Raw genomic sequence first — 26,971 nt, 5'->3', positions numbered from 1 at the left:
TTGATCTGACGCCAGAAGCCAGGAACTTTCTATGAGTCTCCTACATGCATAGAGTCCCAAGGCTTTGGACCATCCTTCTCTGCTTTCCCAGGCCACAAGCAGGGAGCTGGATGGGAAGTGGAGCATCCAGGACATGAACCAGCACCCATGTGGGATCCTGGCACTTGCAAGGTGAGGATCTAGCCATTGAGATGTTGAATCACGTCCTTTCTCCTTCAACCTTTTTTTAAAAAATAGATTTATTGAAAGATAGAGTGACAGAAAGGAAGAGAGAGAGAGAGAGAGAGAGAGAGAGAGAGAGAGAGAGAGACTTCCCTCTGCTGGTTCATTGTTTAAATGGCTACACCAATCAGGGCTGAGCCACATCAAAGCCAGAAGGTTGGAACTTTATCCAGAGCTCCCACATGGGTGGCAGGGGTCCAAATACTTAGTCCATCCTCTGCTGCTTTCCTGGGTACATCAAGCAGAGATCTGGGTCGGAAGCAAAGCAGCCAAGACTTGAACTACCATTCTACCCTGAGAGGCTGGCACCACAGGCAGCTGCTTAGCCTGCTGGGCCACAACATGGGCTTCCACAAAGTACAAGTCTCAGCCCCTCTCCAGCTACCCGTCCTTTCTCCCTTCCTCTAGCCTGGCCACAGTTCATTGTAGAGCCTCTTCGGTGCCCTAGAAGCACTGTCACTTCCTGCCTCTTGTTCATCTGGCTAATGCCTATTTGGTGTCACCCTCCAGCCCCTGCAGGGTCTTTGCTGATGCCCTCCTCCTCTGGGATGGCACAGTGCCTGTGGGACCTCTGGCACTGCTGGTTGCTTGGTGCTGAAGTTCTCTGATGGGAGGGCTGGAGCAAGCACAGGAACAGGTCCAGTGCTTTCTGTCATCCTGTGCTGCTTCCAGGTTGTGCAGGGGCCAACCCCTGGCTGGCTTCGAATGAGCCCCGTGTTGCATCCTCAACTCCATGATTTGCATCTGGACTTTTGGTGAAGAGCCACTTCCTAGTGGCAAACTGGGAGGGGTAGTGGTGATGGTAGGGGAGTGATCCTCCCGACATTTCCTGGTTCACTTTCTGGAGGGTTTAAAGAACAATAGCATCCGATGACCAGGAGAAAGTTTTGAGAAAGTTTTAGTGGATCAGTATCTGGGTTAGCCTCCTCAGACAGTCCTGTGCTGGGACAGTATCCCGGCTCATGTCTCCATCCACAAAGGACAGTTATGTGAGTTTCACTGGGAAAGGCAAAGGACGAGATTTTGTTCAGTTGATGGTTTATTTTGTATACTCAACTTCAGTCAGACTTAATGGTCTCAGCCATTTTAAAGAATGTTTATTGCGTTGCTGATTATAAAAGTAATATATACTCAATGTAGCACATTTAGGAAACAAGAGTAGGAGGAAACAGGATAACGATTCGCCATAATCTTTTCTTTGAGAAATAGCCAGCTGTAACGTTTTGGCATTTCTCTTGCCAGTTTTTTCTTTACTGCTTAACTTTTTTTTTTAAATGGCTACAAAAACATTACATTAAATAGCCATTTCTCAGTTTGCTAGCATTTAACCCAAGTAGTGCCTACCCAGGATCTGAATTTATCTTGTATCGTAATAGGATGCACCTAATCTCTTCATGAGACATTTTCTGGGTTTGTGTTTTATGGTTTGTTTGTGCTCTCACATACACATCCTCATCCACGAAGCTTGCTTGCTCGTCTGATTACTTCCTTGGCGTGGATGCCTTTGGAACTGCAGGTGGCTGATTGAAAACCAGGCAAACAGTGGGAAAAAAGCAAGACCACAGGTGGCCAAGCCCCTCAGGTGAGAAACTACTCCATATCATTGTGCATGTGCAAACCCCAACAGTGTTACCCCGCAAGTTGCTATAATGGAAAGACCAACTTCACCAAGTGCTGGTGAAGATGGGGGAAAGCGGCTGGCTCCTTTTACCTGCAGGAGGAAATGTTAGCGCTGTTTCAGAGTGTGGCTTCTACTGATGTTCAACAGACACCAAACCGACACGGGGACCCAGCAGTCTCACCCCTACAGGGAAACGCAAGAGAAGTGAGTACCCATGGTCCTAAGACGACATCTGCAACACTGTTCTGGTCTATTCTATCCATCATAGCCCCAAGTTATGACTAAATACACATCAATACTCAAATGGATAAATCAACTGTATTTTCATACAACATAGCAACAAAAGAGAAACAGGATCAGTACACACAACCATATGGATGAATCTCATAGGTATTAGGCTGAGAAAAAAATACCAGAGATGTGTTCTGTAGAATCTCATTTATAGGAAGCTCAAGAACAGGCAAACTTAATTCAGGTATATTAAAAACAGAACAGGGCCCGGTGCAATGTCTCAGTGGCTAAATCCTTGCCTTTCAAGCACCAGGATTCTCTGTAGGCCCTGTTTCATGTTCCAGCTGATTTACTTCCCATTCAGCTCCCTGCTTGTGGTATGAGAAAGCAGTGGAGGATGGCAAAAAGCCTTAGGACCCTGTTCCTGCGTGGTGGAACTGGAAGAAGCTGCTGGCTTTCCCTGCAGCCAGATAGGAGACCTGGGGAAGGCTCCTGGCTCCTGGCTTTGCATTGGTTTAGCTTAGCTCTGGCTATTTTGGCTATTTGGGGAGTCAGTGGATGGAAAATTTTTCTCTCTGTCTCTCCTTCTCTTCATAAATCTAATCTGCCTTGTCAGTAAAAATGAATAAATCTTTGAAGAAAAAAATCAGGACAGTAATTCCCCATCGAGGGACACAGAGATTGGAAAGTTCCAGAGAGACACTGGCAACATCAGCCATCTTTCTTTCCATGATCCTGGAGGTGAGGTCATGGGTGAATAGGGAAGTGGTAATTTTCCATAAAAGCAAAATGTACAATGAACTCAGACTGGTGCCTATAAGAGAAGCCGGTGTCACGCCTGTCTGCTTTACCCACTGCTCCTCAGTGCATGCCAGGCCTGGCCTACTCTTCAGAGCTGGCTCTTTCTTGCCCAAGTTGTTCTGACTCCGCAGCATGACTGCATGGAACTACATGTGTTGCTTTTGCCACAATTGATTAGACCTGAAACTGATGGAGGAACCCCAGGTTAGACCTTAAGATGGCTGGGGGATGGAGATGCTGCATTGGGGACCAGGGCAGAGGATGCAGTTGGCTTGGAGCCCATGGAGCCCTGACTCAGGGTGATGTTCAGGTGGGTGCAGAAGGCAGCTGCTTGGAGATCAGCTGCAACCAGAGCAAGCTGGGTGAACTCTCCCAGTTTCCACTGGATTCTGTCATGATGGCAGGTGAAAGATGGCTTCTTCTTTACCATCATTCCCAGGTATTGCTAACCTTTCATCTGCAAGAAGATCTGCCAGTGCCTCATTCCTGCCTCCTTGCAGGCCCAGGCTATTGTGAATAGTAACAACAATCCTAATTTCATTCACAAAATAAGGTACATGATTTTTGTAATCACCATTCTTTCCTTGACTGCAAGTGAAGGTGAACATTTAATCTTTATTTTCTATTTGGTTTTGAGAGTTAAGTTTTTGAAGATTTAATTTTATGGATTTGAAAAGGAGAGAGGGAAGGAGAGAGAGAGAATCAGCTGGCTTGCTCCCCAGATGGCTACAATGACCATAGCTCATGGCCGGGGCGGGGCCAGGCTGATGTCAGAAGTTTTTTCCAGTTCTCCCATGTGGGTGCAGGTGCCCCAGCACATGGGCCATCCCATGTTGCTTTCCCAGGTACATTAACAAGGAGCTGGATTGGAAGTGGAGCAGCCAGGACTTGAACCACTGCCCATGTGGGTATTAGTGTCACAGGTCTGCAGCTGGGATATTGTGATGACCACTTAACCTGCTGGACCATCATTCCGGCCCCAGGGGGAACTTTCCTTGGCCAGTTGTGAACCTGTGGTTATGTCACTGACCGATCCCCTCCCCAGGGCTCTCCTGCTGCTGTTGGCTGGTCTTCAGGGCACCCATACCCCTGCTGGGTCGGGTGGAGGTTTTTGAGGGTCCTGAGCCACTGGGAGCGTGCCTGCGTGTTTTTGCTGTTTTTTTTTTTTTTTTTTTTCCCTACAAGTGCTTTCCCGGGAAGCTGTGTCAGCCCTGCAATTAGCTCCCTCAATCAGGAAAGCGGCCCGTGGTGAGATGAGACACATCTCTGTGGCTGATTGCTGGAATTGGGGAGCGAGCCGGCAGGCGATAATCTCCCACTCTCTCCCCTTCTCTGCATCTCTGTTCCTTTTTCCATTTTAAATAACTGCTTGATTGTAAAGAGGGCTGATTCACTACTCGAGATTTCTGCTGTAACTTTGTAGAGAAGTTAAAAGAGCCGTCTCCTTCTCTTCTCCCTCCCTTCCCTGAGTCCCCTCAGAAAGGCCTCACCCCCTCACCCTGCCAGCACGTCCCTCTTCACTTTGACCCTCACACTTCTAACCGCAAGTCCCCTCCCAGCCCCAGCCTCACATACCGTAACTATTACTGTAAAAAAAAAATGTGTCTTTAGGCCTGACCACAAACTTTCTCTGTGTGCTATCTCTAGATTAGTGTTTAGGGGACTGCCTTGCAGCATAGCAGGGAGAGCTGCTGCCTGTGGCACTGGAATCCCATATGGATGCTGGTTTGTGTCCTGGCTACTCTGCTTCAGATCCAGCTTCCTGCTAATTGCAGAAGACAGCCCAATGCTTGGGCTCCTACACCCATACAGGAGACCTGGAAGAAGCTTCAGATTCCTGGCTTCAGTCTGTCCCAGCCACAGCCATTTCAGGTCATCTGGGGAGTGAACCAACAAAAGGAAGATTTTTTCTCTCTGTCTTCCTCTCTCTGTGTAATTTTCAAATGAACAAGTAAATCTTTTTTTTTTTAAACTAGATTAACATTAACATTTTCATTTTGTTTGGACCTCAAGGAGAACAACATCCTCCAGATTCCTCCCTCCCTCCCACCTCCCTCCCCCTCCCTCCCTGCCCCTCCCTCCCCCTCCCTCCCCCTCCCTCCCCCTCCTTCCCCCTCCCTCCCCTTCTTTCCTTCCACCTTCCCCTTCCCTCCCTCCCTGCCCCTCCCTCCCCCTCCTTCCCCCTCCCTCCCCTTCTTTCCTTCCACCTTCCCCTTCCCTCCCTCCCTGCCCCTCCCCCCCCCTCCCTCCCCCTCCCTCCCCCTCCCTCCCCCTCCCTCTCCCTCCCCCTCCCTCCCACCTCCCTCCCTCCCACCTCTCTCCCTCCCCCTCCCTCCCCTCCCTCCCCCTCCCCCTGCCTCCCTCCCCTCCCTCCCCCTCCCTCCCCCTCCCTCCCCTTCTTTCCTTCCACCTTCCCCTTCCCTCTCTCCCTCCCACTCCCTCCCCTTGCCCTCTCTCTCTCCCTACCATGTTGTCCCAGCCTCCCAAATCCCTTCCCTCCCCCTTGCCCTCCTTCCCCTTCTCTCTCTCCTCCTCCTCTCCCTCCTCCCTCTTTCCTCCCTTACTCCTCCATCCCTCCCTTGTTCCTCCCTCCCTCCCTCCTGCTTCTCCCCCCCTCCTCCTTGGACAGATATTTGCTGAGGATCTGTCATGAGCCACGCTCTGTTCTAGGAACGGAGGACACACTTGGAATGAGGCAGAGGCAACTCCTAACTTTAAGGAGCTTACCTTCTACTTGGGGATGAAGACAGTTAAAAAGCCAGGCTGTATTTACACTGCAATGACCCATAATGGCCAATTTATTGGGAGGAAACAGTAATGCAGGTTAGTTCCTTGGAGGCAACCTGGCTTAGCTGAGAGCTGACTGCCCTGTGTGAGTTTGGGGGATGGGAGCTCTCGATGTAGATGCAGCAGGTGCCAACGCCCAGGGGCAGGAGTGGTCTGGGACATCAGGTGGTCAGGGACATGGTGGCTGGGAGCCAAAGGATGAGGTCAGAGAGAAAAGGCATGAAGCAGATCTCGCGAGGCCTACAGGCCATCACGTGTATCTAGTTTTCATCTTAAACAGGATGGAAAACCACCGACAGTTTTCTGAGCAGCGACGTGACATGAACTGACTTGGGTTTTTCAAGCCTCATCTGGTTACTCTGCTGATTAGACTACAGAGGGGCATGAGTGGAAGCAGGGAAATAACCCAAATAACCCTCTTCTCTCCTGGTGAAATAGCCGCTCCCTGGAGCTGACAGCAGGGAGCAGATTCAGCTGCTAGTGTCACAGGCAGCTCAGGAGGACTGTTCAGGGAGGCAGAGCCCAGGAGCCACCAAGGTGTAATTCCTCTTTTACAGAGAGAGGAGTTAAAAGAACACATTATAAAACCCAGCCCAGTGTTTCTACATTACAAGCATTTACTGATTTTTTTTCCCTCCTCCTTTCAGATGTTTTGTTGATCAAATTATATTCTTGACATGTTGGGGACCTTTCACGTTTTCCCAAATGCCATCTAATGATGCCACAGTGCAATTAAGCCTAATTTGTTGGCAGAAATAATGGGAAGTTATTCAGTTCTGCAAAAGAACAAACCTCGATGTTCTTGCTATTATCCTTATTATTGAGGCCATTATTATTGCTGGAAGCGTGTGTGGGTCGGGAAGAAATAGGAGGGATAATGAGAAACCCTCGGGAAGGGACTGAAGGGAGATGGGGCATTTGGAGCCCACCTCCCGAAGTCAGATCTCTCCTGCCCCACCCATCCTCCGGGTGAGCTTGGACAAGCGGCCTGACCTCACCGAGTCTCTGCCCCTGTTCATTTGACTGTGTGCATCATGTGGTTGTTGAGGGATACAGATGTTTCAAGCTTATTTACTTTTAGAAATTAGTTATTTACTGGAAAAAGCAAGAGAGCAAGGGAATGGGAGCAAGAGCCATCTTTCAGACGCTGGTTCCTAAGTGCCTGAGGCTGCCCAGCATGGGCTAGGTTAGAAGCCAGGAGCCAGGAATGCCAGGCGGATCTCCTAGGTGGATGGCAGGAAGCTGAGCACCTGAGTCATTTGCTGCTGCCTCTGTGTACAGTTCCAGGGAGTTTGAGTGGAAGTCTAGTAGCTGAGGCTTGAGTCAGGTAGTCTGAGATTGGATTTAGGCAATGCTGGAGCCAAGGCGTTTCTGGCAAATCCTTAGGCATTCACTAGCTCCCTGGTCTCAAAGAGTGACCTGCTGGCCAGATAGCACGATGGAGAAAGAGACAAAAGATGCATCTCAGCTGCCTAAAGGAGGACTCCCAAAGCTACCTTCTGATACTTCCACTAACATCTCAGTAGCTAGAATTAAGACATGTGACCGTATTTAACTGCAAGGAATGCTGGGAGATGTAGTCTTTCTGCTAGGATGTGATTTGTCCAACTGAAATCTACTGGAATCTAATACAATGGAATTAAAGGAGGATACCTCTTAGGAGCTAAGGGAGGCCTCTTCCACAGGTGGGCCTAGAGTGAGTAGAAGATAGGGAGAAAGGGGAAGTGAAAACCATCATCTCCTTAGACCCCAACCCAATTGTCAGGTTGTGTCGCTTGCTTTCTTCCATCCCTTCTCTCCTGCATAGCCAGCCAATGATCAAGCTCTGTTGGCACTGCTTCCTGTCAATCACCCACCCTTCCCAGTCTGTAGAGACAGAGCCCTGGTTCAGCCTTGCTCGTTACTCACCAGGATCTTTGCAAAGTTTCTTCCTGCCCACCTTCCCAACCCATGGTCCCTTTTTACTTCTGTGGGGTCTCCAACACCCCACAGAATAAAGTCCATCTCCAAGCTTAGACTTTGAGCGTCTACAACGTGGTTCCCAGATCTTGCTGATTTCTGCTCATCCCTCCATCCTGGCAGCTGAGGGACCAGGAATATCTTTCCTGTTAGCTGGATTAACCACATCCTCTGAGCTTTTCTGATATTGAATCTGGCTGTTTTAACTGAAACGCTTTTAATTGACACACTAAAATGGTACCTATTTAAGGGGTATTATGTTGTGTTTTAATAGATGCATATGTTGTGTAGTATCTAATCAGGATAAATATATCTTCTCAAATATTTGCAATTTCTTATGATGAAACCCTTCCTTCTGGTTAGAGAACTGCACAGTGCATTATTCTTATTGGTAGTCACTTTACTGTGCAGTCGGACACCAGGCTCCTTACTCCGATGGCACATTATGCCTATTGAATTATCTTCCCCCATCCTTTTCTCCTCCCTGCTCACCCCTGCCTCTGGCAGCTGCCGCTACATGCCCTCCTCTGAGCTCAGTTTTTCAGATTCCACACCAGAGCAGGTTCATGCAGTGTATCTTTCTGGGCGTGTCTTATTGCACTCCACAAAATGACATCCAGTTCCATCTTTGTTTTTTGCAAGTGGCAACATTTCAGCCTTTTTAATGGCCAAATACTACTCCACTGTGTGCACATGTGCCACTTTTTTTTTTCTTTCTTTTCACGTTCATTGGTTGATGGATTTCCCTTTCTTCCATGACTAGAGCTGTAATGAGCATGGCCATGCAGATATCTTTTTAACAGATGAATTTCTTCATTCCTCCTGGATATCTACCCAAGAGTGAGATTTTTGGAATTTATGGTAGCTTTTTTTTTTTGTTTTTGGAGGAATCTCTATCCTGTTTTCCAAAATTGCTATTCTAATTGATTCTCTCGCAGCAGTGTGCCAGGATTCCTTTTTCTCCACAGCCTTATCTTTTGTCTTCTCCTTATTTTAAAAAAAAAACTATTTTAGATGATGTTTACGTAGTTGATCAGGGTGAGAAGGGTCTAGAGTTAGGGAGAAGTGGATTTGTGATCATTGTTTCCAAACTTTCTAACTCTTCTTCCCCTTTTTGGGGGTGGGGGGAGATAGGGAGATAGGCCATACCCCCTCTCCCTACCATCCCAGTACGAGGACAGGGAAAGACCACCTGATGTCAGCCCAGGGTCACAATGTGGTGCATTTTCTGAAGGGTCTGCACAGGTGGATATGATAGTTCTGAAATGCTCTCTATCTTGCCTATCTATGGATGAGGAATCACTTCCAATGTCCCTTGGCTGACACAATCAACCTTAGAGTCTCCAATTGCCCAGATATTTGCTGTCATCATTTGGCTGGAGTAGTTGTCCATATGTTCTGTTCTCCATTCTCTGCTATGGTACCAGATGTCCCCTTCAGGCCCCAGTGAACTACCATGTCCTCCATGGTCTGCCATGTAGGACTCTGTTCTCTATATTGAGGAGGACCAGTTCTCCTAAATGGGCTCATGGACCTGAGCCAGGTGACCTGGGCCAAGCCACACCTCCCACCCCTAGGGCTCACAGATCTAGTGACCACCACGCAGGCAGATCCAAGACCTGGGGCCCTGCGACCGGGACCTGCCAGAACACCCAAATCCCTGGTCTCATAGATCCGACACCTGCTACATAGGTGGGCCTTAGCACCTGGGCCAGGAAACCCAGGACCCTCTGGATCCCACACCCCTATGGGTCACAGATCCAACACCTACCAACAGGTGGGCCCAAGGGCCTCTCTGTCCCTGGGGCTCAAGGACCCGACACCACCATCCCCAGACTGACATAGCTCATCTTTCCTTGCATCTACCAGTAGGTGTTGCAGCTTAATTTGATCCAACCTGCCCCCAGTTCCAGTTTGTGCTAGTTGGTGCTGCTGTCTAGCTTGCCCAGTCAGTCTCAAGTTCCAATTGGAGTGTGAACTGGCTGGTGATGTGGTTCGACTCAGCCCCTTCTGTACCCCATCCTGGTTCTTGAGTCTGCCAGTGGATGTTAAGAAATGACCCAGCCCGGCCCATTCCCTGGTCTGATCTACATGTATGCCAGCAGGTACTGTAACCTGGCCTGATTTGGGCTGCTCCTTGGCTTGATTCGTGTGCTTACTTGCAGGGTCTGCAACCTGGCGAAGGAGTTTGCTATGCTCCTCTATCTGATCTCTTCCTAGTCGCAGATCTTGCATATAACGGTGGGTCCCTGGCCCAGGTTGACTTTGTCCACCTCTTGTCCTGGCAGGAATGATGTTCTTGCCCAATCAGCCCACACCCTTTCTGGTTCTTACTGATGGGTGTTGCAGTCCATCCACACCTGGTCCATGCCCAGACATAGCGCTCACATGGTTCAGTGGGAGCTGAAACTAGCCCAACTTGTTCTACACCCACCCTGACTCTCATAAGTACCAGTGGGTGCTAGAGTCTAGCCCAGTCTGGCACTCCCCAGACCCAGGCCACATTCGTGCTGAGGGAGATTGCAGCCATGTTCAGCCCTGTACAATATACCAATTCTGACTCTCGTGTTCACCAGTGGGAATTCCAGCGCAGCCAGGGCATCCCCCTAGCTCCCTAACCAGGCCTATTCCCAGCCATAGTTCTTGCGTATGCCAATGGAGATTGTTGTTCCACATGGGTGAGCCCACATATTCTCCTGCAGATTCTACCCCCAGACCTGACTCACTCATGTATTTGTTGACTTCATGGCCCAGCCTCATAGCACCCGTTTCCTTTTCTTATGCTTCTGTTGGGTTCCATGTTGTAGCCACGAGCTTTCCCCTTGTCTTCTTGGTAATAGCCAGTCTAGGGGATGTGAGGTAATAGCCACACTTCTCCTAGACTGGTTATTTTTTTTTTTTTTTGAGAGGAGAGAGAAGGAGAGAAAACCGACAAAGACACAGACAGAGCTCCCACATGGCCTGGGCTGACCTGGGGCAAGAGCTAGAAACTGGAAACTCAATCCAGCTCTGCCCTGTGACTAGCAGGAATGTACCTGGGGCCATTAGGGCTGCCCATTGCCTGGCAGGGTCTGCCTTGGTGGGAAACTGGAGTTGAACTGGAGATGGGACCAGAGACACACACTCTGATGTTGGACACAGGAGTCTGGATCACTGGTTAAGCACTTGTGCTCTTGATTTGCATTTCATGATTAGTGATTAATGATGATTTATCATTGGTGGCTCATGTTGTTAAACATCTCTTTCTCATGTACCTCTTGGTCCCTGAGGTTTCCATTTGAGATATGTCTGTTTAAATCTACTGCCCACAAGCGTTTTGATCACTGTTACTATTGTTGTTACTATGGAGGTGGTTGAGTTCCTTATTATGTATTTATTTTTTTTTAAAAAAAAGATTTATTTATTTTTATTGGAAATTCAGATTCAAAGAGAGAAGGAGAGACAGAGAGAAAGATTTTCCATCCATGGTTTACTCCCCATGTGGCTGCCACGGGCTGGAGCTGAGCCAATCCAAAGCCAGGAGTCAGGAGCCTCTTCCAGGGTCTCCCATGAGGGTACAAGGTCCCAAGGCTTTGGGCTGTCCTCGACTGCTTTCCCAGGCCACAACAGGGAACTGGATGGGAAGCAAGGCCACTGGGATTAGAACTGGCACCCATACTAGATCCTGGCACGTGCAAGGTGAGGACTTTAGCCACTAGTTAGTGCGCCAGGCCCCCATACTGTTTAATTGCTGTGACTTGGTCATGTGTTTTAAAGTCAGGTGGAGCAATGCTTCCTGATTTATTCTTCTTTCATCAAGATTGTTTTGGCTATTTGGAGTCTCTTGAGGTTCACATACATTTTAGTAACTCTGTAAAAAATATTGGTATTTTGATAAGAATTACATTAAATCTATAATTAGTTTGGGTAATATGAACACCTTAGTTGTATCAATTCTTTCAGTTGATGAACTCAGGATGCTTTTCCATTTCTTTGTACTCTCTTCAATTCCTTTCTTCCTTCCTTCCTCATTCCCTCTCTCCTTTCAAAAGATTTATGCATTTGAAAGTCATATATATATCAAGCTGGGATATGACATGCTGGCATCACAAGCAGTAGCATAACCACTGTGGCACAGCTTCTTTTTAATCTCTTTAATTAGTTTTTTAGAGTTTTCACTGTAGACATAGTTTACCTCTTTGATTAAACTTATTCCTAGGTATTTGTCTTTTTGTAGCTATTGGAGGTGGTGTTGCTGTCTTTTTCTTTTTGCTAAATATTTATGTATTTATTTGAAAGGCAGAATTACAGAGAGAGAGAGAGGAGAGAGAGAGAGAGAAGAGAGAGATGTCTTTCCTCCACTGGTTTACTCCTTAAATGGCTGTAAGTGGTTGGGCTGCGTCAAACTGAAACCAGGGACCCAAAACTCTACCTGGGTCTCCTATGTGGTTGGCAAGGGCCCAGTCATTTGGGCTAATTCTACTCCTTGCCCATGCATGTTAGAAAGGAGTTGGACCAGATTTTTCCAGTGTGTTTTGCAGAGGCCGGGGGATAACAGATGTTCTAGTCCAGCAGGCTCCTTTGGGCTGGTCCAGCAACCAACAGGATGTGGGAAGTAGGGCTGCCACTGCTGCAAGTCCTGGATGACTTTCTCCTGGGGTCGATGCACCTGGTCGTTCCAAATCCTTGCAACACGCGGCGTTGGTGTCACCTTAACATCAACAACCTTCTCTACTATCAAACCAACTACCTTCAGTGCTTCGGCTTCAGTCTTGCTCTGGCTGGGTACATGCACCTGTTACACTGACAATGTTGGTAGTCCTGGGCATCCTGATGTACCTCGCTGTGGTGCTGGCCGTTGGCATCCTCGTCCTCTGGGTCACCCGTGGTGCTTACACCTTCCTGCTCAGCACTGCGGGGCCAGTGCTTCAGATCCTGGTACATGCCTCACTGTGCCTGTGCAACCTTAAAGACAAGCTTGGGAACAAGATGGAAAGCATTGGTCTCAAGCAGACGTCAAAGGGGCTGATCCCAGAAGCGCTGGGACAAGAGCAGAAGGCCAAATCCTAGGTTCCTGGAATCTGTGCCCAGCCCTGAAGAATAGGACCCTCACCCCCTCTCATGCCCAAGACCCTGAGCCCTTTCCCAGTCCTTGACCTAGACATCTAGAATCCCTTGCCCTCCCCATCTCCCTCCTTCTCCCCACATAAAACCTTAAGATATTCATCTGTGATGGCCCCTACACTGGTCTAGAACTAGGCTATTCCTCTTATACACATACAGTCTCCATTACCCTGGAAACCACAGCCCTAGACTTGGGACCTAGGGCCAACAACATCTAGCCCCATGTCTGGGGCTTTTTTTTTTTTTTTTTAAGATTTATATTTGTTGCAAAGTCAGGTATACAGAGAGAAGGAGAGACAGAGAGGAAGATCTTCTTTCTGATGATTCACTCTCCAAGTGACCACAACTGCTGGAGCCAAGCCGATCTGAAGCCAGAAGCTCTTCTGGGTGTCCCATACAGGTGCAGGGTCCTAAGTCTTTGGGCTGTCCCTGACTGCTTTCCCAGGCCACAAACAGGGAACTGGACGGGAAGCAGGGCTGCCAGGATTAGAACTGGCGCCCATATGGGAACCTGGCACGTGCAAGGTGAGGATCTAGCCACCAGGCAGTTGTGCTGGGCCCCAGATCTAGGGCTTAAGACCATAACATCTATGGCCAATAGCAAATTGTGGATGAGGAGACACTTCTAACCCTAGTCTGGGATCCTCCCACACACCATTTTACCCTATTTAGCCAAAATCGGGTTTGGGGGCAAGGTATTGTGACATCTTGAATCCAAATCCCAAGCATTTTCAGCCCTTATCTGGGTTTGATCCCAGGAGACCTCAGCCAGTCCCACTTACTGCTGCCTGCCTTCCCTGCCACCACCATTTGCTGGGAATGAGGGGTGTAATTTATATATCAGTGTTTGCTGTGACAATGAGAACTGTTGCAAAAAAAAATTAAAAAGAAAGAAAGAGAAAGAAAGAAAAAAAGGAAGGAAGAAAGAGAAAGGAAGGAAGGAAGGAAGGAAGGAAGGATGGATCCAGATCAGAGGTGGAGTAGCCAAGTAGATGCTTATATGGGTTGCTGGTGTTACCAGGAGGTGACTTAATCCACTGTCCCATAATACTGGTCCTACATTGCTTTCATAATTTCTTTTTCAGATAATTTGCTATTGGTATATAACCATGCTTCTGTTTTTTTTTTTTACTTAAAGTTTTACATCCATTTTAAAAAAGACTTATTGTTTTTATTTCAAAGGCAGAGTTACAACATCACAGATCTTGCATTCGCTGATTCACTCCCCAGATGACTACAACTGCCAAAGCTGAGCTGATCCAAAGCTGGGAGCCTGGAGATTCTTCTGGATCTCCTACATGGCTTCAGGTTCAGGGGCCAAAGCACTTGGGTCCTCTGATTCTTTCCCAGGCCATAAGCAGAGAGCTGGATAGGAAATGGAGTATCTGGGACATGAGCTGGTGCCTACGTGGGATGCTGGCACTGCAGGTCGAAGCTTAGGCTACTACACCATGGCAATGAATGAGAGAAGAGAGAGTAAGTGAGCCATACCATCTCCTGGTTCATTCCTGAAATGCCTACAGTGGACCTCAGCTGGAGTCCAAGCCAAGAGTCAAGAACTCAATCCAGCTTTTCCACGTAGGTGGCAAGGGCCCAATGGTGAAGCTGTTACTGCTGCCTGCCTGGCTCCACCTTAACAGGAAGTTGAAGTCAGGAGTAGAGCCAAGACTGAGCCCAGACACTGTGATATGTGATGTTGGCTCTTGCCTACTAGGCCAATAACCCTCCCCCACTGTCCCCCCTCAACACTGACTGCATATCCTGCAACATTGCATAATTCATTTATTCATTTTGATAGGGTTTTTTTGCAGACTTTGGGGAGCTTCACATCTTCTACCTCCTCCGCATCTATCTGGCTGCAAGACAACACCAGTTGGGATGCAGTGAAACCATCTTCTGTCCTTGTTCTTCCTTTGCCAGAGGTGCCAGTGGCTATTATTGATGCTAGTATGGTTTCTCAGCCCTTCTGTCACCTTTATAACCAATCCCCTGGGTTAAATCCCTACTGTGTGAGACACCTGGAGCAGTTCAAGTGCCTGGCATAGTACTTGGACAGCATTTGAACTGTTGGATGAACCAGCTGTGTCCAGGGCTCCGCTGCCCTTGGGTCCCTGATTGCACTTGCTCATTGATTCTCTTTCACTCCCCATCCTAGGAGCTGCAGTTGAGAAGTGGGGATGCCAACATGAGGATCCAGGTGCCCTGACTCCTGAAAAGTGTTTCCTCCATTCTCAGAAGCTGGGACCTGGGAAGCAAAGGGGTAGGAAAGAGGCTGGGGAAGGGGAGTAGGGGTCTTCTGGATCTTCTCGCCTGGTTGAAACACACAAGGCCTCACTTCTGGTTCAGGCAAGGATTTACCAGTGTTGAAGCTGCAGCATGGAAGGGTCCTGACACCCACGGAGTGAGGCAGCTGCCTGCCCACCCCCGACCACTCTGTCAATGCTACCTGGGGTGGAGAGAGGGGCGGCTCCTGTTTCCTGGATAGGATGAGAGTGGTTTCCCACAGGGGGACCCTACAGCTGTTTCCTAAGGGTTTCAGTTGGCCCTGAAGAGAGAACAAGTCAAGAAGTTTACACTGTGGTTAGGAGCTTTTGGATTATACCCTGGATGGAAGTCTCCCCTTGCCTTGGTTGGTGACTATAAAGGCATGCTCAAATGCAGAACTACCTTAGCTGCAGAGCCTGCCTGTCTTCTTGTCTGCTCTACTCTGCCAGAACAATCTCCATCTGTCCTTTGAACAGGCTCCAGGGGCACTGCACTTACCGTCATCTCAGGATTCAGCCCTCAGTGCCTCCCCTGACCATCCCATCTGAAATGGCTGTCCCCCTCCCCGTGGTCGGCTTTTACGTCTTTGCTGAGTTGATCACTGAGTTGATTCAAAGCAGTCCTGTTTCTGTCTTCCGTCCAGGTTCACAGCTTCAAGGGGCACCAGTCCTTTCTGCTGTCTTTCTCACTCACCCTTGATGCTGGCCTCAGTGCCTGGCACATGGTAGCTGCTTAGGACATAGTCTTTTAAACAAGTAAATTGCCTTATTTATTCAATTAATTCCTATTTATTTTTTGAAAGATTTATTTAATGAGATCTTCCACCTGCAAGCTCATTCCCCAGATGACTGCAGCAGCCGGGGCTGAGCCAGGTCAAAGCCAGAACTCCATTTGGGTCTCCCACTTGGGTGGCAGGGGTCCAAACACTTGGGTCATCTGCTGCTTTTCCGGTACATCGACAGGGAGCTGTGTTCGTCGTGGAACAGCTGGGACTCGAACCAGCAGCTGTGTTGGATGCTTGAATGCTGGCATCACAAGCAGCACCTTAACCCTATTATACCACAATGCTGGTCCCTAAGTTAGTCACTTTAGGGAACCCAAGAAACCAGTTCCCAGGGTCTACGAATGACCCTGGGTGTATGTTGCTGAGGCCAGTCCAGGGAGTCTGGTTGGGAAGCAGGGTAGGGAGAGAATGGGCAGGATTTTGGAGCTTGGTGTGGGGATTCAACAACGTCATGTCTGTGGAACCCTCAGCACAGGGCCTGGCATGCTGTCAAGGGCCCAGTGCTTGAGTTCCATTGCAGTCCCTGTTGGTCCTGAAGGCTGGGGTGTGGGGTCCACGCACCCTGGGTTGACACTGGGCTGAGTGAGATGGCCCCAGTGGGGAGGCTCACAATTCCCATTTGGCAGCCCTGACCCCGGCGTTGGGAATGTGACTGTTTGCAAACAGGAGCTGGACTGACATAAGGCTCTTAGGGTAGACTCTGGTCTGATGTCATGGGGAGATGCCCGGGGCCACTGTGCACAGCAGAAAGGTCGTGTGAGGATGCAGCTCATCCACAGGGCCACAGAGGAGCCGAACGTGTGGGCGTCTTGATCTGGGCTGGTAGCCTCAGGACCATGTGACGGTGACTCTCCGCTGGGGAAGCCACTCAGCCTGGGAGTTTCCTTCTCACAGCCCCATCACACCATGACTGAGGGCCAAGAGATTCCGGGTGCACACAGCTGGCTGTATGGACGTGCTCTGCACTCTCCTGGGACATCCTCAATGTGGGGGCAGCCGGTGTCTCCCTCTGCCTACACCTCCTTGAGTAAACCCAAAACGCCTAGGTGCAGCACTGGCCTCTCCCCCTCCACCTCCCTGGGGAGCAGTTGTCCTTGAAATGACCTGGGATGTGTCACTTGGTCTCTCCGTGACTGCATTGCTTATAGAGCCACATTGCTGCCATGGAGGTGGTGGTCACCCTTTTGAGAGCGGTTCCTAATGACAGGAAGGTTGGCAACTGGTCCCCTTGGTAGGGGAGCAAGAAGAGCCTGTCAACACTCAGTCCCCCTGGCTAAGCTCTCCAGGCTTGCTAGTGTTGTGCTTTGCTTCTAGCTCAAGGGGGCGCTGAAGAGACTGATGGGGGAGTGTGGCTGGCCGCGTCCCCCACGGCCAGAGGGAGGGATCAGCAGACAGCACCCTCCTTCTCTGGCAGGGACAGCGTCTGGGCTCAGGACCCTGCTCAGAGTAAGGGACTCCACAACCTGCTCTCCCAGTGGAGTAAACTGAGGCCAGAGATCGCAAAGCTGGGTGCAGCATGCCGGTGTTCTGATTTGTTTGAGGAACAGAGACAGACGGGAGAGGGTGTGGGATAAGAGTTTGAGGTGTCCAGGAAAGATGCAGATAGGTGAGCGCCACTTGTAGTTGTTGAGGTTTCTCTGGAGGGGTCGGGATGAAAAAGCAGAAAGGCTCCTGAAACGCCGCAGCCAACCTTGCTCTGATAGGCAGCCTTTAACCCCTGCCCCCCACCCACCCCAGCCCTACCTCCCAACTCTGCCTCCTCCCTTGGAGTCTCGGTTCCTCCCTTTTCAGTCAGACCCAATCCCAGGGAAGCAAGCGGGCACGGACCTACCTGATTGGATAAAGGAGCGGCCGAAGGCGGGGCCGAGCTGTGGACTGTCTGGAAAGGCAGCTGGCCCTGGCCAGAGCGGCGGCTGCATGCAGAGGCTGGGCTCCTGCTGGAGGGCGGGCGGCTGGACAGAGGCTCCGAAGCAGCTGGTCAGCCGGGGCCTGGTGATGGCTTAGCTCTGCTCAGCTGGTGGAGAGAGGTTGTCTTCTGATTGAGCTAATTATGCTGATTGAATGTCCTTCTCCCTTCAGTGCCTCTCTCTCTCTCTCTCCGTTCTCTTCCCCCACCCTGTCTCTTTGGAGAGAAAAGGGAAAGGTTTCCTTCATGTGACTGGTAATTGTTATGCATACAGTGTCAGATGTTAATGCAGGCTCTGATTGACAGCTAATCAGCCCATCAGCTGTACAAAAAGAGTGAATAACTCGGTAATTTGATTTCCCCTGATTCCCCTGCGTGGGATGGCAGGAAAGTCTAAATTAGCAATCAGGGAGCCCGTGCGGCTCCTGGAGGGGGTGGCGGGGATGAGGGGTGCGGCGCTGCTGCCGCCCCATGGGTTCCCGGGCCACGTGGCGGGGAGCCCCGGGCAGAGGGCGAGGTATAGAGCCTGGGAGGGCCCCGGAGGACAGCTGGGATGTGGTGGCACCGCCCACCCAGGCCTCTCAGAGCTGGTTGCCAGGGTTTCCACAGTGTGACCCAAATTCTTCCAGTTGTTGGGGGGTGGGCAGGGAGAGGCATCCCCTGGCTCAGGTTTGGGCAGATTCCATTCCAGCAAAATGGAGTGAAGAGGAGCACCCATGGATTGTTTAGTCCCCAGTAAGGCCATTTCTGGCCTCTTTGGGCAAACAACAGCAGCCAATCACAGCTACCGACTGCAGGGGACCCCCAAGGCCCAGAGGCCCAGGAGCTGTGTGTGTCCTTTGCCACCTGCACCCATTGTGCAAGGGAAGAGAGATTGAGCCCCTAGTGGTGGGGTTAGGATTGGAACCAAGTATGGCACTGGCATCTTGGCTGCGGGTAGAAGAGGTGGCCTGGGGTAGGACCAGCTCTTCATTAGATCTTTCCACTCCCCGTAAGAACCTAGACACCTCCCCATCCCAGAAATGTTCATATGTGTCTGTGGCCATATACCCCCCACACATACCCCACTTAGACACACACGCATACACTCCCCGCACAAACACCACACACACATCACACATATCACACAAACATCTCTTTCTCTCACACACACACACACCCCACACACCCCACACACCCCACACACACCACACACACCACACACATACACCCAGAAATGTATATCCTTTGACAGTTGGAGAAACTAGACCGAGAGAGCAGGGGCCAGCCTGAGGTGGATGGAGCCAACTGGGGCTGGACCCCAGCTCTCCTGTGTCAGCTCAGCAGTGCCCAGCAGTGCCCAGCAGTGCCCAGCAGTGCCCAGCCTGTCTCTTTCTTGTCCTGGCTCCCCCTCTGCTCCTGTGTGGAGCCACCAGGGCTCTGGTGGCTGATCCTGGCCTGCACAAGGGCCTGGAGGTGCCCCGGGAGGGCTCTAGGTGGCAACAGCATGTTGTGGAGGAGAAGCAGTGCCGCTGGCTTCTGAAGCGGCAGCCGCTGGAGGAGGGAGACCTGTGACAGCTTTGGTTTTCTGGGAACGTGATGGCCTGCGTGCCTGGGCTGTCTGCTGTGTGTTCCCTAGTTACCTGGACTTAAGTGCTGCCACCCTGCGTTCACACCACATGCACCATCCCATCTATGGGGAGTACTCCCTCATCCGGCCCCACGTACTCCTTCTCCTCCAGTTTCTGCACTACCCCCTGTACCAGGCAGACCAACTGTTTGGGAGGATCTAGGGAAAGACAGGAAGAAGCCATGGGCTCCTCCTTCTCCATGGGATTTAAAAGGTGAGTTTTTAGGGGAGCAACTGTCAAGTGAAATAGCAAAGCATGCAAGCTGCAGACCCTGACTTTGACCTTGACCTTTGTAGGGTCAATTCACGCAAAGCTTTGATCAGATTTGAAGTCTGGAAGAAGTCCAGTCTGTCCAGAGAAACTGTATACTGGGGAATAATGGAAATCTCTTGCTCTCCAGCCACTATGATGAGTGTTGGGTGTGTGTCTCTCTTGCTGTCTAGCCACTATGATTGAGGGAAATCACCCCCACTGTGTAGATGAGAAGACTGAGGTTCTGAGAGGCACAAAGAGTGCTCAAGGGAGGGGTGTGCCCCTAGCAAGAGGGCATCTCCAGATTCTGCTTGGTGCTGGAGTTCATGCTTGGAGCATGGAGGGTGGAGGATGAAAGAAGTCAGGAGTAGGTGCGTGTGTGTGTGTATGTGAGTGTGGGTTTTATATGAGTGTGTGGTGAGTGTGGGGTGTAGTACGTATAAGTGTGGTGTGTGTATATGTGTGAGTGTGGGGATGCATGTGTATGAGTGTGGTGTGTGTGGGATGTGGGGATGTGTGTGTGAGGGGGTGAGTGTTGGGTGTGTGCCTAAGTGGATGTGTGTGTGTGTGTGTGTCCTGGGCACAGGTAACATGCAGTTGGAAGGCAGTACCTGGGTTCTGAGGTTCTGGGCTGGTTCAGGGTGGCTTTGAGGCTACTGGAGGTGAAGTTCATGTTCCAGCCCAGGAGAACTTGGGTCACCAGATGGAATGCAAAGTGGGACACAGGACTGAGAATGACCTTGGATTCTAAAATGCATCAGGAGCCCTGGGCTTTGAGGTAGGGCTCGAGGTCAGTGGAGAACGGAATTTGCTGAGCTTCCAAACTCAAATATTTGCCTTTCTGCCAGCAAATGTTCGTGTACTGGGAGCTGGCTTTCTTGTGAGCCAGTCGTGTGTGTGTGCATGTGTACTATGTGTGTGTGCTTGGTGAACGAGATGGGTGATGCTGATGACACCAGCTGTAAAATTGTAGTGAATGCTGATCGAGCTCATATTTTGTGCCAGATCGATTTATAGGAGTTCATGCAAGCCTTCCTAGGGCCTTATTCTCTCCATTTTACAGATGTGAAGGCGCTCAGCCTGGGCCTCCCGGCCAAGAAGGAGAGGACCTGGGCTGTTCAGCTTCAAGGCCAAGGCAGATGCACATTGACAAGCAGGGCTGTGTATTGTGTCAGAGAGAAGCCAAGGACTGTTGGGTGCCGGGCACCTTTGCATGCGTGGAGACTTTGCACAAGCTGTGCCTGCCTTCCTCCTGCTGCCCTGGGTGGTAGAGCTTCCACCTTCTCAGCAGATGAGGCTGGCCTGGCACAGTGAGGCACAATTCAAGAGGCCCAGAGCTGACTCCTGGAGCACCCACTCCACCCCCCGCTCCTGACCCAGGGGTCCTGAGGAGGCCTCCCCATTCTCTCCTCTCTTCTGGTCCCACAGGGATCAGACCCTGCTGGCTGCCAATTTCACTATCTCAAGTGACACTTCATGATCCGACTTCTCTGTCTCTCCCCACCCCTCCGGGGCTGCCTGCCATACCTGAAGGGTCAGACTGATAGGGCCTTAGCTGGGAGAAGCACCCAGCCTCAGCCCTCTCCATCCCCTCTCTCTTGCCAGCTGCATCCTGGGGCTGGGGCTTCTATCCTGGATCTTCCTGGTGATCCCCAGGTCCCAGGAGAGGCAGAGGCTCTAGAATCCCAGGTCCATGGACTGCAGCTCTCCCCTGCTGCTCAGCTCCTACCTGGAGCCCTAGGAACAACTTCCCAGCAACCCTGGGCATTTCCAGGACTGTTATCCATGCTTGTCCATCACGTCCTCTCCTGGCTTGTTCCTGCTAACACACTGATGTGTTCACGGCATCCTAGGTACCATTCTTGGGATCTCATTTGACCACATGGAGGTTGGTCCCATGTGAATGGACTCTTGGAGAGGAAGAGGGACTCACGTGCGCACACACACACACACACACACACACACACACACACACACACACACACACACACACACAGTGTAGCCAGGAGAGCTGGGAGCTAGGCACCTGGAGCCCTGGGCCTGTTTTGTGCTTTTTAAGGGTGTGCTGTCTCCCCCTCTCAGACTGGGAAGCCCTCCCTGCAGGTGCAGATCCTGGTTCACGTGCTGTGCTGGACTGAGATCCCACCTCCCACCGGAGCTGGAAGGCTACTTCCTTTAAGCTGGCTCTGCCCAGGCCGGCGATCTCCAGACCTTCTCTCCATGAAGGCCCAAGCCTTGTCGGATGACTTCCAGCAGCAGGGATGTTATCACCCTTAGGGTGAGGTTTCCTTTTTCCTGTACCCCAATCTTGCTCCTCCCACCATATCCAGGCAGCTTTCAGGGTTTGCCTACAAGGGTCAAGGGCAGGAACCAGTGAAGTGATGTAGCAAGCTAATCCTCTGTGTGCAGTGTGCTGGCATCTCAGATGGGCACTGGTTCTAACTCTGGCTGCTCTATTTCTGATCTAGCTCGTGGCTAATGAACCTAGGTAAGCAGCAGGATGGCCCACATCCTCGGGCCTTTGCATCCATGTGGGAGACTGGGAAAAGCTCCTGGATTGCAGCTTTATACTGGCCCAGCTCTAGCCATTGCAGCCATTTGAGGAGTGAACCAGTGGGTAGAAAATCTCAGTCCCTCTCACTTGCTATAAACTCTGACTTTTATGTAAAATAAAAGGCTTTCCTTCCCTCCCCCTTTTGTAAAGAAAGGTCAAGGGCTCCTGGCTGGGTTGTGCTGCTTCCTGTAGAGGTCCTGGGTTTGCTTCTCTTGGGCAGCCAGTAGCTGGTACTATGCTGCGAGAACTCTGTGTGACATGCCAGGGAAGTCTGACTTGAGCAGGTGCCATGAGGCTGTCACCTCCCTTAATCTACATGTCATGCTCTTAGTGACAGAGTCTGAGCGAGAACAGAACGCCAGCAGCTACTTCACTCTGTGGGCCCATAGGGTTCTTGTGGCCAAAGTACTTGTCAGTACTTTGCCATCACACTGATGCCTGTCACAGGACCATCCTAGTGGTGACAATTGTCTTACCCACCAGACCCTAGGGAAGGGTCTGCTTGGTAGAGGGTTCCCTTCTCTCTCCTTTATGGCACCGACTGTCTCCGAGCTCCAGATGGGTGCCCGGTGCAGTCCCTTTCACAGACTCAGCATTCCCTCTGCACTTGTGTCCTACCTGTCCCATCCTCTTCCCTGTGTCGCTCGGGATGCCCAGTCACATGACCTGCTCCTCTGTCTCCCCACCTACTGAGCAAGCTGGAGCACAGCAAGGTCTGTGGCAGGGAACCTGGGCCAGCTGCTAGCCTGGCCTCTCCAGGAGCCACCCAGGCCTTGAAGATCCACCCTGTGCCATGCAGTGGGTCCTGTGAAGAAAGGCAGGGCAAAGCAGTAGGGATTGGAACACCTCATTCATTTGTTGACCCATTCATTTACTCACTCACTTGTTTGTTTGATTGACATATTCTTATTGTGTACCTGCCCTGGCCAGGGGCTATTATGGGTTACAGAGGAACAGGAGAGAGTAAGATAGATAAGACCTGTATCTTCATGGATGAACAACACTGAACCAGAGGCAGGGGTGAGATAAGAAAACCAAGCAAAAAGGAGCAGAAGTCAGGGAGGGAGGACGAGGGATGAGAGCACAGTGATCAAGGACTCAGACTCTGAAGCCACACTTTCTGTGTGGGGCCTCGAACTGTGCAGGGCTGTCCCCCAGAGGAACTAGTCTTTGGCATCTTCCTTGAAGGGACAATGTTCTAAGCTGAACAGGAGCCAACCATGCAGGCACGAGAATGAGGAAGATCAAGGATAAAGGCCTGGGGGCAGGGCCAGGCCTGGCAATTATGGGACTTGGAAGAAGTCCCATAGAGCTAGCAATGGCCAGTATAAGAAGAGCTCTGAGCATCAGGAGGGGCCGTCAGGAGGTCCAACTTGGAGGTTACGGTCAGAGGTTTGGGTTGCAAGCGAAGGCCAGGGCGATGTCACCGAGCGTGATTGTGTCTAGGGACAGGATTGGATCTGCTTTCTCAGGCCTAGTGGCACTGTGATGTGGCAGTGGCTCACAGGGTCAGCTAAGGACAAGAGTCCCAACCCATGCCCATGCCCAGCCCTGAGCCAAGCCCATAAACCCAGTGTACATCTCTGGCCAACAAAGAGAGCAGGAGAAGCACCTCCCCTACTGTTCTAGAAGCTTCCTAACCCACCAGGGCCTTGAAGGAAGAAGCAATGGAGCCTGGAGGGGCACTTCTGAGGGCTGTTACTTTGCATCTTAATTGCACGCCAGGCAAGCCCGTGGGCAGGGCCAGCTGTGGAACAGTGACTTCTGCCAAGCTGCGGTGACTCAGGCTGCAGAGCCTGAAAAATATTCATTTCGCACTGCCTTTGGAATTCAGCATCTGCAAGGGAGCCGGCGCCACCACAGTCACCAGGAAGCAGAACTAGGAACCTGTGGCCACAGCTATTTGGAGAGGCATGGGGCAGCATTGTTCGTTGCTTCTCGCACAGGGCACGTGGCTCCTCCAGGGAGCTGCTACGCTCTCGCCATGGTCCCAGATACCTCGGGGAAGGCACTGCTGCCTCCATCACAAATTGATTTTCCGCTTTGCAGCGCAGGCCTGTTGCCTGCTGCCTGAGTGTCACATTCCTTTTGGGTCCGTTTGAGGGAGAAAAAAAAATCGAACTCTGGGCATGCAAGTGTGTGAGTGGTACATTCTGGGGGCTGAGTAAGCAGTGCCAGTTGACACAAGCATGTGACTCAGCCATGGCAGAAAGGTTTAGATGGTGGCTGAGTGATCCATTCCCACTGTGTACCAGCACTGTGACCCACTCTTCATCTGAAAAAATGAGACTACTGCTCCGACCACACAGGGTGGCATGAGGCTGATGAGGGTTACGTACCCCAAGTCCTTGGCGTGTAGCTTGCGAGTGTTGAGATGGTGGACATAGAGTGCTGATTCTCACTGATGCTGTTGTGGGCTGGCCTGACTGGGAGGTGACCAGGTGGAGAGGGGCAGTGAGAGATGTGCAGCCATAGGCCGGCAGGGGCTGCTGGAGGAGAGGAGCGGGGAGGGGGACTGACTCAGATCCTGCTCTTTCATTTCTGTGATGCTGGGAGTCTGGCTGTGTTGCGTTATTTGCACAGAGAGATAGGCTCACCCTGAGAGAGAAAGCGAGAGAAGCCGCTGCAAGCTGGTCTGCGTGAGCCAAGATCTCTGGCTGGAGGTAGGGACACCTGTGTTCATTCGGCTCAGTGGCCCTTGACCAGGTCACGTCCATCCTGGTCACTGTGGTCAATGTTTTACATTAAGGGGATACCGATCATGATAATCTTATCGACAGTTATACAAAACATGTGTGAAATGTGACTGTATAGCAGGCACTAGATTCAGAACTTTGCTAAGATTTCCATTATTATTCCCGTTCTGCAGATAAGAAAACTGAAGCTGAAGCGGGTAGACAAACTCACATAGCATAAATGATGGGGCAGGGGTTGGAACCAGTTTAGCTGGCTCCAGGTCCTGGGGTTCTTGGCCTCTGTGTGATGTTGCTCTGGATGAGGCTGGTGTGAGGTCTTGCGGAAAGGGCCCTGAAACAAGGTCAAGGTGGTCCCATTCTGTTCAGGCCTTCAGCGAAGGGCCTGGGGCAGGGTAGGCGTGGGCAGGCTTAGATGGCTCTGGAGGTCTCGAGGGGCTGCCCATGAGGGTAGTACTCAGGTGGAGGGAGGCAGTGGGTGCCAGAGAGTGCTCAGCGGTGAGGAGGACAAGGGAAGACTTAGGAGTGAGGGTTGAGAGTGGCCGAGGGACGTGAGAGGCATTTACAGAAACCACACCCTTAGGCTCTGCCACCACTCTTCCTGTCCCTCCTCTATCTCTTTCTTTGCCATCATTCATTATGCACCACAACTTTGTCCAGGCAGGGAGCAGGATCAATGTATTGGCATAAGGTACCCTGTGAGGACTCCATGTGCCTCAACTGGCTCTTCCCAAGAAGTGACCAAAGCTTTGGAACCCAGTGAAACCAAGTCACCGACCCTGGGAGATGTGAGCAGGTAGATGAGGCCGTTGGTGGGGGAGACACACACCTGTGACAGGAGGGCCAAGTAACTTCTGGAACACCAGTCCGCAGAGAAGGGAGTGGGTGCTTGGTGGCTGAGGGCCCAAGCTTTGCAGTTAAACTTATGTTCTTACTTGGGGCTTCTCCACTTTCTCATCATGTGACCCAGACAAACTTGGTGACTTTGCTGAGCCTTGGTTTCTTTATCTACAGAATGGGAACGATCCCTGAGTTAGCTGTCTGCTGCCGTGTAACAAATATACCCAACTGTCACAGCAGAAAGCAGTGTACACATGATCGTCTTGTGGTTTCTGTGGACTAGCATGCTGCCTGGGTCCACTGCTCCGGTCTCTCACAGGTGCGTGCAGGGGGTTCCAGGGGCTGCAGGTGCAGGTGAAGGCTTTATTTTGGGTCCCGGGGGGGGGGTGGGGAGGGCGGAGAATCTGCTCCCAAAGCTGTGTGCAAAAGGACTCTGTTAGTTGAAGGCTTTCAGGCCGAGGTGCTTGGTTCTCTGTTGCAGTTGCCACGAAGTTAAAATCTCTAGCCACATGGAGAGAGAGAGAGAGAGAGAGAGCACTCTGGCCCCCAAACACAAAGAGCAGGTCTGGTTGGGATGTCTGTTTGGTGGGAAAGCTGCACAGATGAAACGTGCCTGGCATGGAGTCTATGCTCTGTAAATGGACCCTTAGCCTTGATGGTGAGGCTGTTCTCAAAACAGGCTGGGCTGGGGCTGATGTGACACAGGAACCAGCAACGCTGCTCCTCCTGGCCCTGCACTGTGGACCACTCACAGCCTCTTCCACGCCGACTCTCCCCCGCTGTGTCTGCCTGTTTCTCCTGACTCACAGCGTGCCCCTCCTCCTGTAGGAAGCCTCTCTGCAGCTGGTCGGCCTTGGGGAACCGGGGGAACTCTGGTGACACTGCATCTAGCATCGTCTCCTAGCAGGCAGGTCTGCTGTGTTTGAAGTTTACAGTTTCTTGGATAGAGCAATGAGAGGTTTACTTTTTTTTTTTTTATCTGAAAGGAGGAATTGTGAAAGGTACATCACGACAGAATAAACACAACGGTGATTCCCGTTTCATAATTGATGTTGCTCCTTTATGTACTTTTGACAGCTCCAGCGTGTAATGGACAGCTGTGAGATTTTTCTCTCCCTCTGGGCAAGCAAGGGAGGAGGTCACGTGACAGCTCCCCACTCCAAGTGCTCTGCTTCTGGGCAGGATGCAGAAATGAAGCCCCAGGGTGGCTGGGTGGTGATGGATCCTGGGTTACAGAACGGTAGAGCCAAAATTTGCAGCCCATTGTGGCGTTCTGCGCCCTGCCATGCTCTTTGCATTATGTGCAATCATTCATTCACTTGTTCACTTATGAACATCCCTTG

At 51.0% G+C, this 26,971-nt stretch overlaps 1 pseudogene; it reads left to right on the top strand.

The window, feature by feature from the left end:
- Nucleotides 1–12,206: 12,206 nt before the first annotated feature.
- LOC121152366 lies at nucleotides 12,207–12,670 on the top strand (annotated as a pseudogene).
- The last annotated feature ends 14,301 nt before the right edge of the window (nucleotides 12,671–26,971 follow it).

The sequence above is a fragment of the Ochotona curzoniae genome, unplaced genomic scaffold (assembly GCF_017591425.1).
Source record: "Ochotona curzoniae isolate NIBS_2020 unplaced genomic scaffold, NIBS_Ocur_1.0 contig_2404, whole genome shotgun sequence".
Lineage (NCBI taxonomy): Eukaryota > Metazoa > Chordata > Mammalia > Lagomorpha > Ochotonidae > Ochotona > Ochotona curzoniae.
This window is presented reverse-complemented; position numbering and strand designations above follow the sequence as displayed.